The sequence below is a fragment of the Myxine glutinosa genome, chromosome 1, assembly GCF_964187855.1.
Source record: "Myxine glutinosa chromosome 1, kmMyxGlut1.1, whole genome shotgun sequence".
NCBI lineage: Eukaryota > Metazoa > Chordata > Myxini > Myxiniformes > Myxinidae > Myxine > Myxine glutinosa.
In genome coordinates, this window is record NC_136261.1 from 295,401,658 (window position 1) to 295,412,359 (window position 10,702).

General features: G+C 44.3%; 1 protein-coding gene across 5 annotated transcripts in view; it reads right to left on the bottom strand.

Moving 5' to 3' along the window:
- LOC137413345 (phosphatidylinositol 4,5-bisphosphate 3-kinase catalytic subunit gamma isoform-like) overlaps positions 1 to 10,702 on the bottom strand; it is a 174,278-nt gene that overhangs the window by 113,775 nt on the left and 49,801 nt on the right. For 2 of the 5 annotated variants that reach the window (XM_068098739.2, XM_068098738.2), the window contains exon 1: positions 543 to 855. The exons of 2 other annotated variants lie outside the window; for them this stretch is intronic. The gene's annotated coding sequence lies outside the window, so the exon portion shown is untranslated. Of the gene's footprint in view, positions 1 to 524; positions 856 to 10,702 lie in introns of those variants that run through there. One more of the 5 variants, XM_068098740.2, reaches the window with a different exon arrangement.

A 10,702-nucleotide genomic window follows, 5' to 3' on the forward strand; every position in this document is an offset into this window, starting at 1 on the left:
TGTCCAGAAACAGAACAACTAGAACATCACTCAGTCGAGCGCAAACCTCCGCCTGGTGAACAGTTTCCGTTTTGTATCCCACTGATAGGCCGGATCTGGATTCGGACCTGAACCAAAATCTAATCGGCTTGTTCTTGTCACCAAACCAACTCATCTGCCAAGTTTAGTCGCAACTCGTCCATAACTTTTTCAAATACGTTATTTATCGCTTTTCGCCCGATCTCTCAATGGTGAAGGATCACTTAAAAATTAAATAATTGTCGTGTCCCAATTAATATTCAGATATTCACCAAAATCTAATCAATTCGGTCTTGTCAGACACCCAACTGGTCCACCAAGGTTCGTCCAAATCCGTCCACAACTTCTTGAAATATTTCGTTCACAGAGAGACAAACAGCCAGGCAAACAAACAAGGGTGAAAACATAACCTCCATCCACCTTCGGTGGCGAAGGTAATTACTGTTTACCATCCTGAAATACAGGTCAAAAGATATTCCGTAAAAGGATTGTGGTGTCATTCCTACCTTGTCATTCTTTCCTACCTTGCTTGGTTGTTTTTGGGTGATACCATCCCTACATGGTGTATTACCCTCGCCAGAGGAGAGGGTATTGCATTTGGGTCCATATGTCTGTCTGCAAATCAGTTGCCAACATATACTGCAATTTTTACATGTTATCTTTCTTCAACTGAGTACCTCCATACCATATGTACAATTAGAATGTGAGTATGTCCATAACGTATGTACGTTACAATTACAATGCGAGTACGTCTATAAAATACGTACAATAAATCTACACAAAATAGGGTCCGGGTGGGGGTATACACTCTTTGTTTGTTGTTCTCGTTATAAATGCTTTTTTAAAGTTTTTAAAAATACTATTTTGAATGTTTTTTTTGTAACCGCCTCCACCCCTCCAATCTCCCCTCCTGTACGCAGGAGTTTTACACATCGTCGCACACACCAGAACCTCTGAGCGTAGATAAAGAAAGAACACCAATCGTCTAACAATGGTGTATCCGCGCTTGTTTGATATTTGAGTTGAAGAGGACAGTATGACATGGGTTACCTGTTACTCGTGGGATACCAGTTACCTGTCAGCAAATAATGTATGTATTAAATTTTTTTGACTTCCGGCATGGACAGCCGGTTCGTGAATGACTTGGGTAAAAAAACAGCGAATGACAAACGATGAACCAATAAATTCCACATTCCTGTTCCACCTTCAGTCGATTGTCAGGCATTGACAGCAGGTTCTCTATATATTCATTCCAAACAGCATCATTCATCATTTCAATCACAAATTAATACTATGGTATTAATATATCAAAATATAATGTTTAATCACTATTGCATTGAGATATCATCAAACCAGGAAACCGTCTCCACTCTCCTTGCCCTCTCTCCACTCCACCCCCAGGAGTACCTCTGGCTATGGCTTCCTCTCTGCTCCCACCTTTTGTTCATATGTGTTTTGGACCGTCCTCCAAACAGTGATGACTCCATTTACATCTCGCTCTCTGATAATATGGACTAACTTCTATATACTCATACCAACTCTCTCTTCCTCATATGTGGCGACTTCAACTGTCATCATGCCAGCTGGCTGTGTGTGGGAACCTCTCGCACCATCCATGGCTCCTCAGCAAAGGACTTCTGCGACTCACTGGGACTCACATCTGTCGATTTCCCGACCCGGATCTCAGTCAATGGAGCATCTTCTCTTCTAGAGTTGGTTATGACGAACTTCCCTGCAAATGTCTGCTGTTCTTCTTCTGCTCCAATCGGTTCTTCTTATCATTTCCTTGTTAAAGTGGATATCTCTCAGAGAGCCTCCTCAGCACTGACGAGTCTGGCATTTCTTTCACTCAGGCCGACGGGCACGGTCTTCAAGCAGCCATCAATCATCTGGACTGGTCTCCCATCTCTACTGCCTCTGACATCAACTCATCCTGGGAATTCTTCCAAAGTAAATTGCTCTCTCTCATGCACAGATTTATCCCATCTCGTCTTCAGTTGTCATACCCTTCCTCCCGTCCATGGTACACGGAATCTTGTGGTGAGGCTATTGCCCAGAAACAACTTGCTTTCGTCTCCTGGAAAGCAAATCCAACGGAAGGAAATCTCATTTCCTTTCACAAAGCCCGAAACAAGTGTGTGTCCACCCTCAGGAGAGCCAGGAAACAATATCTCTCCGTTCTCAGGACCGAACTCTCTTATCTGTCTCCCTCTTCCAAATCCTGGTGGCGTCTGGTCAAATCTGTTTCTGGTGTTTGTTCCCCCTCCATCCCCTCCCTCACCTCAAATGGCCACACGGCTGACTCCGCACATGAAAAAGCTGAATGCCTCAACTCTGTGTTTGCCTCTAAATCTTGTGTCCCAAACCCATCCCTCTCTGTACCCACCGTACCCAGTCGTACCCAGCTGCTCCTGGACTCTGTGTCCTTTCCTCCTGACAAGGTGGAAAAGTTTCTGTCAACCCTCGACTCTGATTCTGCAACTGGACCTGACGGCATCAGCCAACGGGTCCTAAAATCATGTTTTTCCGCTCTTTCACTCCCTCTCTCTGTTCTCTTCACCCTCTCTTTTGCTCAAGGTCATCTTCCATCTGCTTGGAAATCTGCCAACATCACCGCTTTGCACAAAAAAGGTGAAAAAACAGATCCCAGCAACTACAGACCAATCAGCCTTCTCCCAATTATCAGCAAGGTCATGGAATCCATCATTGCTTCGGATATGAAATCTTTCCTCTTCTCCAATGGCTTGATCTCTGATCATCAATTTGGTTTCAGACCTGGACACTCCACTCTGGACATGCTGCTTCTGCTTTCTCAACAATGGATGGAGGTCCTCAATGCCAAACAGGAAATTAGAGCAGTCTCCCTTGACATATCACGTGCCTTCGATACGGTCTGGCACCCAGCTCTGCTCACCAAACTCTCCTCCTATGGTATCCATGGCAATCTCCACTCATGGCTTGCGGACTTCCTCTCTGGTCGTAGGCAACGTGTGGCCCTGAATGGATTTCTCTCATCTCCTCTTCCTGTTCAGGCTGGAGTTCCCCAAGGCAGTGTTCTGGGCCCTGTGCTTTTTCTGGTCTTCATCAATGATCTCTCTGACTCTCTTGAAAATCCTCTCTATCTCTTTGCTGACGACTCTACTCTCTGTCGCTCCATTCTTCGTCCCTCAGATCGGCAGTCTGCAGCCTCCTCACTCTCTGCAGACCTTGACAAAATCATAGACTGGGCAAACAAGTGGAACATGTCTTTCAATCCTGACAAATCTCACACTATTACGATGTCTCTCCGAAAAGACCGACTGGACAACCCTCCCATCCACTTTCTGAATAATCCTCTCCAAGAAGTCTGTCACTCAAGCTTTTGGGTCTCACTATCTGCCATGATCTTTCCTGGGAAAACCACATTTCAAATCTGGCCTCCAAAGCCAGTCGCCGACTGGGCATCCTCCGTCGTGCGAAGTCCTTCCTTGGCACACCTGAGCTCCTCACCACATACAAGGCTGTCATCCGCAGGTCAAAGGAATACTGCTCTCCCCTCTGGGCTGGTGCTCCTGCCTCACACCTAGCTCGCCTTCACGCTGTTGAAACCAAAGCATTCAGAATCATTGGAATCTCCCGCGATGAAGCTAACTCCAAGGGCCTCTCACTCACTCACCACAGGCAGGTTGGTGGTCTTTCCGTCTTCTACCGACTCTTCTCTGGCCTTGCCCCCCCAGCTCTCTCTGGGCTCTGTCCCGCAAATATTCCTACAGGTCGCACAAGATCTGCCTGCAACCCTCTTATGTTTAAACTGCCAAAATCAAGACTCTCTGCTCACCTTCACTCCTTCATTCCTCTTTTCTCCCGCCTCTGGAACAAACTCCCTCGCTCTCTTCAATCCCACTCCACCCTCCAAGTCTTTAAAACAGCTGTTCACCACCATCTCTTATCTTCCCCCATCCAAAACCTTGATCTTTTCTACCCCCGCTAATTTCACCCCAATTCCACTTTTTTGAAATACCAACTTCTGTCCAGGAAGTCCTTGGTGTCCTTGCGTTTTATACTTCTCCCTCTCCCCCCCCCCCCCCCCCTTCCCATGCCTCCTCCCCCCGGTCCCTCTCCCTTCCACACATCTCCCTGCTCTCGGATGTTGTGTTTGTGTGCTTCCCCTTCTCTCCCCATCTTGTCTTCCGCTCCCTCTTTTATGGTATTTTGTTTGTCTGGTTGATTTGTTTGTGAAGTAAATGTTAGCTCTTTCACGAGCCTCGATTCAACATCCAAAAAAAATCAAAAAAAAAATCAATGGAGGCCGCCATCTTGCGGATGCGGAAGTATGCATAAACAATTGCGAAAAAGTTCAATTGGAGGTTATTTCACCCGTCTTTGTTTGATTCACAATCTTATGCACCTCTAATTTGTAATTAAAATACTTTAAGACCAACCTCGTTCCCCTGGCCCGCACGGGCCTGGATATCTTCAACAAAAATCGTCACCAAACACTGGAACCAATGAGATTCGAGCATTTGAAAAAATATTTCAAAAACCAAATCGCACCATGCAGGCCGCCATCCACTGGATGTGGAAGTATGCATAAACAATTGCGAAAAAGTTCAATAGGAGTTTGTTTCACCCGTCTTTTTTTGATTCACAATCTTATGCACCTCTAATTTGTAATTAAAATACTTTAAGACCAACCTCGTTCCCCCGGGCCCTAGTTATCTTCAACGAAAATCGTCACCAAACACCGTAACCAATGAGATTCGTGCATTTGAAAAAATATTTCAAAAAAGCTAATTACCGCGTTTCGGAGGTTGAAAACGGCGTCAAATATTCTAAAATTGACGAAGACATTATTTTTTAGAAATATCGCGGCCGTCGGGGATAGTTTTTCATGGCCGGAAATATCCGAAGTTGAGACGGAATTCACCGAATTAATCAAGAAGGAAGTTTCATAAATTTTAATCTCATCCAGAATGCAAATGGTGTCACTTTGAACTAGGTACGGTACCTACTACACCTACCTACTACCAACTACCTAACCTACTGATGCCAGAGTGATGGGTAAAATAGTGGCAAGAGGCTTTGGCTTCGCCGGCTCATTGCGGCTTTGCAGTCGGGTCATATTATCGGGACCCGGTCCTAATGTTGTAACTCAAATTTGGTAGCATTCTGACTGAAATTGACTTTGTCGGCCATTTTGACACACTTCCGGTCACGTGATCGGCATGACCTCAATTTAACATCCCTACCCTGGCCTAATGTTGTAACTCAAATTTCATCACTCAAAACCGTCCAGGAGCAGCTGGGTACGACTGGGTACGGTGGGTAGAGAGAGGGATGGGTTTGGGACACAAGATTTAGGGGCAAACACAGAGTTGAGGCATTCAGCTTTTTCACGTGCGGAGTCAGCTGTGTAGCCATTTGAGGTAAGGGATGGGATGGAGGGGGAACAAACACCAGAAACAGATTTGACCAGACGCCACCAGGATTTGGAAGAGGGAGACAGATAAGAGAGTTCAGTCTTGAGAGCAAAGAGATATTGTTTCCTGGCTCTCCTGAGAGTGGACACACACTTGTTTCGGGCTTTGTGAAAGGAAATGAGATTTCCTTCCGTTGGATTTGCTTTCCAGGAGACGAAGGCAAGTTGTTTCTGGGCAAGAGCCTCACCACAAGACTCCGTGTACCATGGATAGGAGGAAGGGTATGACAACTGAAGACGAGATAGGATAAATCTGTGCATGAGAGAGAGCAATTTACTTCAGAAGAATTCCCAGGATGCGTTGATGTCAGAGGCAGTAGAGATGGGAGACCAGTCCAGATGATTGATGGCTGCTTGAAGACCGTGCCAGTTGGCCTGAGTGAAGTGCCAGACTCGTCGATGCTGAGGAGGCTCTCTGAGAATGGTCAGAGAGATGTCCACTTCAACAAGCACATGATCAGATGAGCCAATTGGAGCAGAAGAAGAGTAGCAGCCATTTTCAGGGAAGTTAGTCATAACCAAGTCCAGAAGAGAAGATGCTCCATTGACTGAGATCCGGGTCGGAAATTGACAGATTGTGTCAGTCCCAGTGTGTCGCAGAAGTCCTTTGCTGAGGAGCCATGGCTGGTGAGAAAGGTACCCACACCCAGCCAACTGGCATGGTGACAATTGAAATCACCACATATGAGGAAGAGAGAGTTGGGATGAGTAGACAGAAGTTGGTCCATATTATCAGACAGCGAGATGTATATGGAGTCATCACTGTTTGGTGGACGGTACAACACACATATGAACAAAAGGTGGGAGCGAAGGGGAAGCCATAGCCAGAGGTATTCCTGGGGATGAGGTGGAGAGAGGGTAGTGCAGGGCGAGTGAGGAAGAGAGTTTTTGATAAAGATAGCAACCCCACCTCCATGACGATGCTCAGGTCTATCATACCGGAGGAGGGAGTAACCTGGGAGAGATACCAAGGAATCAGAGACATCATGAAGGAGGAAAGTTTCTGTTGAGCAGATCACGTCTGGTTTGTCAGAAGCAACCTGTATGGAGAGCTCGGTCAGGTTTGAGCGAAGGCCCCGGATGTTTGAGGTCCACACCGTTAATGAAGACGAAGGGGGAGCATCGGATGCAGAACAGGGGGGGGGGGGGGGGGGGGGGGGAGGGTAGGGTAAGATGTGGAAGAGGAGGAAGAGGTAGGGAGAGCTGTTGAAGGTGTGTCAGAGATTTCAGAATGGCTCGGAGAAAGGGAAGGATGGGGCGGACAAAAGGTTTGATCGTGATTGGGTGAGGCACAGTGAGGTGTTATTTGAGGAGGGGGAAGAGAGAGGCAGAAGGTTGGGGGAGATGGAGGTGAGAGTTGGAAGGGGTAAGAAGCGGGGAGGATGCTTTGAGGAGGAGGAGTGAGAGGAGGGAAATGGAGAAGAAATGAGGGTGGGGAGATTTGAAGGGGAGGGGCGAGGGGGGAGTTTATGAGGGGAGGGGTTAGGGGGGAGTTTAGGAGGGAAGGGACAAGGGGGGGGGATTTGAAAGGGATGGGAGATGGGGGATATTTGGAGGGGAGGGTTGAGGGGGAGTCTAGGAGGGGAGGGGTGTGGGGGAGTTTAGGAGGGAAGGGGCAAGGGGGGAGATTTGAAAGGGATGGGTTATGGGGAGGATTTGGAGGGGAGGGGCATGGGGGAAGATTTGAAAGGGATGGGTGATGGGGAGGATTTGGAGGGGAGGGGCAAGGGGGAAGATTTGAAAGAGATGGGTGATGGGGAAGATTTGGAGGGGAGTGGCAAGGGGGGAGATTTGGAGGGGAGGGGTGATGGGGAAGATTTGGAGGGGAGGGGTGATGGGGAAGATTTGGAGGGGAGGGGTGATCGGGAATATTTGGAGTGGAGGGGTGAGATTGAATTTTAGAAAGTGTACGATTAATGGGAAACAAACATTTATTGCAAAATGAGTTTCTTGTGACCTTCGAGCCAAAAATACGTTTCAGGATGGTGGAGGGGGGTGGAGTGCAGGTGAGTTTCGGGAATGTATGAAAGAGGCACTGTAAGAGATGGAATTTTTTTGGGGAATGAATAGATTTGGTGAGAAATTTTTTGAAATTTTTGAAATTTTGAAATTTTGTTTCAAGATGACGAGGACGTGTGTCTTTCTCGTTGCTTTGATTTGCTGTTTCATACTCTACTTCAACCTCGGTTACCTGCAAGAACTTCAACAGGTGAACTTTAAACAAGTGGGAAGATTAACATATACGCTTTAGCCGGTTTAAAAGTGTGGTTCAAGAAACTTCCTGTGGATGGTGAAATGTGCAGGTGCTGTTTTCCACCTCGCTGTAGCTGAGTATTCCGAACCGACTTTGTCCTTTGTGTGTGTGTGTGTGTGTGTGTGTGTGTGTGTGTGTGTGTGTGTGTGTGTGTGTGTGTGTGTGTGTGTGTGTGATTGGAGCACATGATCAGATGAGAATTAAAGAATTAAGAACTGCTTCCCCTTATGGATTAAATGAAAGAATTAATGACACATATACACGGCAAAATGGACAAAACATCATCGCTTCTGTTTTTAACACCTAACCACGAGACTCTCAGAGACACAGAGTACATAACTATGGACGTAAATGTCCAATTATAGACACACCACAACAAATTGTAAATGAATGGTTAGATCTTAACAAATCCAATATCTGCACATTACTTAACAGCAGCAGAATTAAGATCAATACCTTAAAAAAAAAAACTGAAAGAAGTTTGGCAAATCGTGAACAGATTAATGGAAGAGGACGATCAAGAGGAACTCCCAATCCAACACATGGAAGCAATTCTGGACATGATTGATCATAAAATGTACAAAGAGAAACCTAAAGAAGTAAATCGCAGAAAAGAAAATGATATCAAAATTATGTTTGATAACAAAGGGGTGGAAATGATAAACATCGAGAAAATACTTCAACATAAGGAACTGTGGAGTAAACCTCCAGAAACAATACAACAGAGAGAGCGACCAAGAGTTGTGTACACTTTGGGAAATTCAATTCGGGGAAAGATCTTCGACTACAAGGACACTGAACAATGTATAGACATAGAGGAATGGTTAAATAACACACATCATTGTAATTGTGAACATTCCGCATTCAAAGATCCACATCATAAACACATCATCACAGGTGATCTCAGAATAGTGAAAGATAAAAGATTACGTGCATTACTTACAAAAGGACTAAATTATAGAGAAAATAAAAGAATAAACTGGAATAAAGCAATGGAACTTACAATGATGGGACTGGGTGAATGGATGAAAGAGCAAATTGATAAACATAAAGTACCAAACACACAAATGGCTTTATGGTTGGAGGAGGTAGAGAAACATGTGAAAAGGAGAGTTGTTGATTTGAAAAGAAAAGTTCGAATCAATAATCCGAAGGGAATTTTAAACAATCCAAAGACACGTGATTGCTTATGGCAGCTTCAAACACAATATGTCATTGTTCCAATTGACAAAGCAAATAATAATATTGCATTTGTATGTAAAACATTCTACATTCAAACACTTTTGGAAGAATTAGGCTTCGACACGGGAATTTCAAAGACCTACAAAATAAGTAACGATAACGAAACAGACTTGATACAACACCATACAAATCACTCAACGGTGAGAAGACTGCTAGTTCCGGATAAACACCATAAATTACCATTCATTTACTGGATCCCAAAAATGCACAAACACCCTTGTAAGATGAGGTTCATCATCGCAAGTGGAGAATGTAGTTTGAAACCTTTGTCGGGCAATATTACAGCGGCAATGAAACTAATCTATAAACGCTTAAAAAACTACCATGAAAAAGTGTGAAGTTTTATTCTGATATTAAGAAATTCTGGATCATTGACAATTCCAAACCAGTAATCGACAGTGTCCATAACATTAACAAGCATTCTGAGTATTGCGCTGCAATACATGTCCCCTACCAAAGTTCAAAGTGCCATAACTTTGTCAAAAATGATCGAATATGCAAATTTATGCACGGTTGATGCTGGTTTTCAAACTTGATCTGAGGTATGCGGAAACACGTGTGTCACGCCTCGCCTCATTGATAAGCCCGCAAGGTCGCTCCGTGGAGAGGCCTGCACGTATTGCACTGTGTGAATTACATAAATTATTACCAACTCACGGTCTGAGGTACCGGCGATTCAAGAGATATCCATTTTTTTATGGCACATTGGAGAAGCCAATGTGAGGTTTCTTCTTCCTCAGCTTGTCACAACTCTGTCAAATGCGATCGAGTTAAAAAAGTCAGAATTTGACTAAATCTGTTTTATTCGTTTGTTAATATACCTCAGCTATTGACAAATCTTAAATTAGAATTTTATTTGAGGTTAAAATGACCGCGACAGGTCGTGTCCAACGATGCTTTCAGTCTGTACATGTGATAAATAATTAAATCCGCACACTTTACGCCTCTTCTTCTTCACGCAATAACAACTTCTAGCTTCCAGATCGTACATCCAATCATCTTGAAATTTTGCAAACTTGTTACTCTTCATGACTTCTACAATAGTATGAAGTTTCACGTCGATCAATAAAGCGATTCAAGAGATATCCATTTAAAAAAATATTTTCGTTTAATTAACGATATCTGCCAAACCACGTGAGCTATCGCAAATTCCAAAAGGAAATTTTAGTAGACTGACATGCGGAACAGATCTGTGAAGTTTCCCCTCGATTGGATCTAACATGAGGGAGGGGCTCGGTTTTAAAAGTTCATGCTTTAAAACGTCATAACTCTGAAACCATGTGACGCATGACGTCATGCTCGCTGACTTTTTTGTTTGTCACGGGTATGCGATTCTGCCTGCAAAGTTTGGCCTGGATCTGTTCAGCCGTTGCAGAGAAAAAGGGGTTTTCGTGTTTTCACGAAAAACAATATGGCGCCCGAACCACGTGACCTGTGACATTATAATTACCATTAAAATATTCTACCGACCGAGTCCCTCCTATGGTGAAAATTATTTGATCTCAATCGGTCCTATTATTGCAGAGAAAATCTTTTTTAAAGGAAATTAAAACTTAAAATGGCACTGAGTTAAGGATCATCAGAATTATCAGAATTCCCAAAGTTCAAAGTGCCATAACTTTGTCAAAAATGATCGAAACGTCTTGAAGTTCGAACGAGATCTGTAACTTATCATGGGGAAACGATGTGCCAAGTTTGAAATCATTAGCTTAAAGCGTTTAGAAAAAAAG